This window comes from Morone saxatilis, unplaced genomic scaffold (assembly GCF_004916995.1).
Source record: "Morone saxatilis isolate NCDOM2014 unplaced genomic scaffold, NCSU_SB_2.0 Contig23, whole genome shotgun sequence".
In the NCBI taxonomy this organism is placed as follows: domain Eukaryota; kingdom Metazoa; phylum Chordata; class Actinopteri; family Moronidae; genus Morone; species Morone saxatilis.
In genome coordinates this window covers 6,965,735-6,968,690 of record NW_023339796.1, presented here as the reverse complement: position 1 = coordinate 6,968,690, position 2,956 = coordinate 6,965,735, and the positions used below count along the sequence as shown (strand labels likewise).

The 2,956-nt window shown below is 44.6% G+C and overlaps 1 protein-coding gene across 1 annotated transcript in view; it reads right to left on the bottom strand.

The window, feature by feature from the left end:
- The window catches only part of LOC118334645 (receptor-type tyrosine-protein phosphatase F), a gene marked incomplete in the record, with an annotated part of 156,755 nt that overhangs the window by 22,097 nt on the left and 131,702 nt on the right, over positions 1-2,956 (bottom strand).

Genomic DNA, 2,956 nt, shown 5'->3' with positions numbered 1-2,956 from the left:
AGAGAGAGAGAGAGAGCGAGCACACAAGTTGAAACAGGCTGGTGACATTTGGTGACATTTGGTGATATCGTCATGCTAAGTGAGGAGGACAGAGGTGGGGCTGGCACGGCAATGCACATGAGTGACTGGGTGAGCATGCTCCTGGAAGGAAGCAGGAGGCAGACATCTCTCTGACTCCACAACGCTCAATTGGTGGCAGAGGTGGGATCGGAGCAAGAACCCACAAGTCTCTACAAATCAGTCACACTGTCACTTCCCAGAGAGGAAAAAAACTGACTGGTCACTAGCCAAAACTCATTTCTTTGAAAATCTCTTTCCCAACAATAGACTATCTTTCGGCCCAGCCTGGAGCGTTTGGGCTGGATTAATTTCAAACAACCCCCCTGCCGCTCTCTAGATTTCTCATCGCCGGGTTATTGGATGATTTATTGCTAATCTACCGACACAAATTCCCCTGTGCCTCTGAACTTGGCAAGGCTCTGTGCTTAAACGGATTGCTGGGAACTTGCCTTATGTGTTAAAAGTTAACTGTATGTGATGCATGAAAAAGCTCTAAAGTTATACACGGAGTATCATTAACATTACATATAGCCTTGAAGTCACATGGAGAAAGATACATCAGAAGAGGTATACATTTTAACATCATTGCCTTTGGCTGAGCGCATCTGTAAGGTCATGGGTCATGCTTTCAGAGGAGCGACTGCTGCAAGCTCATTATTGCTGTAATGCTAATGGCTAATGGCTGGTATCTATGGCCACTGCACAAGATGAGACCTGACCAATTACACTAATTTAATACTATCACACAGAGGGACCTCAGTGTGTGTGTGTGTGTGTGTGTGTGTTTTTGCGTGTTCAGCCAGGTCTTTTACAGCCATGTTGTTGGGTAAATGGAGAGTGAAGCTATAGATAACAAGGCTAATGTACAGCAAGTGTAACTGTCCACACTGCTCAACGGTCCATGAAACCATCTAGTCTCTTTGCTTCCGCACCAAAAGGGTGTTGTGGGAAGTTCACAGCCAAGAGAAGACATTGCTGCATCCTTGGAGCGCCAGAGGCTACAAGCTTGTGGACTTGTGATGTCTGTCAGGATTGCAACGGGGGGAATGGGATCAGGAGTGAGAGAGAGAGAGGACGAGAGGCTGCATGTGTGGGAAATACACAGTAGGTGAGAGAGCAGACTAACTTGGAGTGTTGGGGCAGCGATGAGAGCTGGGACCTGTAGAGAGAGGAGAGTGAAGGAGGGAGGAAGAAGAACACTCAATCAATGGAGATGGCTCAGGATCAGACCGGGGCCAAAGAGTATCTGCAAATAACCTTTTAAGCTAGTTGGAGTACGCAGCGGGTGGTGTTTTCCCTCTCAGGACAGTTCAAGTAGTGTAGTTTAGGCTGTTAAACAGAGGTGCATACAAAGCTTAACTTTAAAATACTCCCCTGTGACTGCTCAGATTAAACTGCACTACTGAGTAAAGGGCACTACATGTTTCATCTGACGAAGGAAATATTTATTTTATTACAGCTTAGGTGATATTGTCATAGTTTTGGCCATAATGTTGGTTACTAGTTAGAATGACATTATAATCATCAAAGTAATTACTTGAATGTTGGAACATGGAATGAATCTTCTCAGATTATCAGAATGGTTGGAAACATTTTTAACACGGGCCTAACCTAAAACATTGCACATGTGTGCACAAAATGTGTGCATGTACAATTAAACCAACAGTAAGGATGGTTGGTCATGTTGAACCAGGAAAGCAGGTCAGTCTGTAAACTTTGATAGATGTTTACAACAGTGTCGGTAATCATTTTACTATGTGACTTTGTTTTCTCTTTCTTTAAAACCCTTATATCTATCTGACTGCTCATATTCTTTGCTCCATTGGACTCATTTTGTTGACAATGTACCAAGATTTCAGCATTTAAGATGGTGAGTACACTTGTCTTATTATCACCTACAGAAGTTATGCCGAGAGCTACAAACACTGTTTTACGAAAACAGAATTTCCCTTTCATATACTCTTCTATGACTGCTTAGTATAAATTGCACAACTCCATAAATGGCATCACATGTTTTATCTGAAGTGTCAAACAAAAGTGAGTTAAGTATTTGCAAATACTATCTGAACCAGGTCTGCCAAGGATAAACCAGGTCAGTTACTCATAGAACCAAATGCCTGCTGTTGGAGTGCCAAAAGGTCTGTTTAACAAACCAACACACTGGAGACATGAGCTGCAATCTGCTGGACCACTTAACAACAATCAGAATCAGAGCAGTAATGTTCACCTGCTGTGGGCGAATCAAACAGAGAAAGAGCGAAAGGACAGAAGAATGGGCTGTTCAATATTCACTCAGCTCAGCCTTGGATTCTCACACATATTCGCAAGTTAGACGCAGCCTTGGTGATTTTTGATAATCACCGCTCTTGGAGCAAAACAGCGGTGTTGGAAGGGAGAGAAAGAAGGAGATAAATGTTGACGTACAGAGAGAGAGAGGGGGACAGAGAGTTAGAGAAAGAGAGAGAGAGATTACCCTACAGGGGGAAATGGAAGACAAAAGAGGAAAGAGGTGGAGTGGGAGGATGGGAGAACAAGGCTCTTAGAAGCGCCACCAACTGTAAATTTCCTTTCTGCGAGTGTTTCAAAGGGGGCTGCTTGTGTGTGGTGTGTGTGTGCTGTGTGTGTTGTGTGTGGCGAATGGAATTCTTAATTAAACCCGTGAAGAAGGCGATACCGACAAACACACACAACACAAACACACACACACACAGTAACACGCACAAGCGCAAGCGCGCATGCACCAGGGTTGACATTTTCTCTCAGCTCCATTGTTCCCTCCGCCTGGCTCACCTTCACATCAGAGGCAGCAGGACTCATTACCAGCTAGGGGGAATGAAAGGAGCTCATGGAGGGAGGAGGAGTAAGGACCGGGGGAGGAGGGAGGAGATCAGGAGGA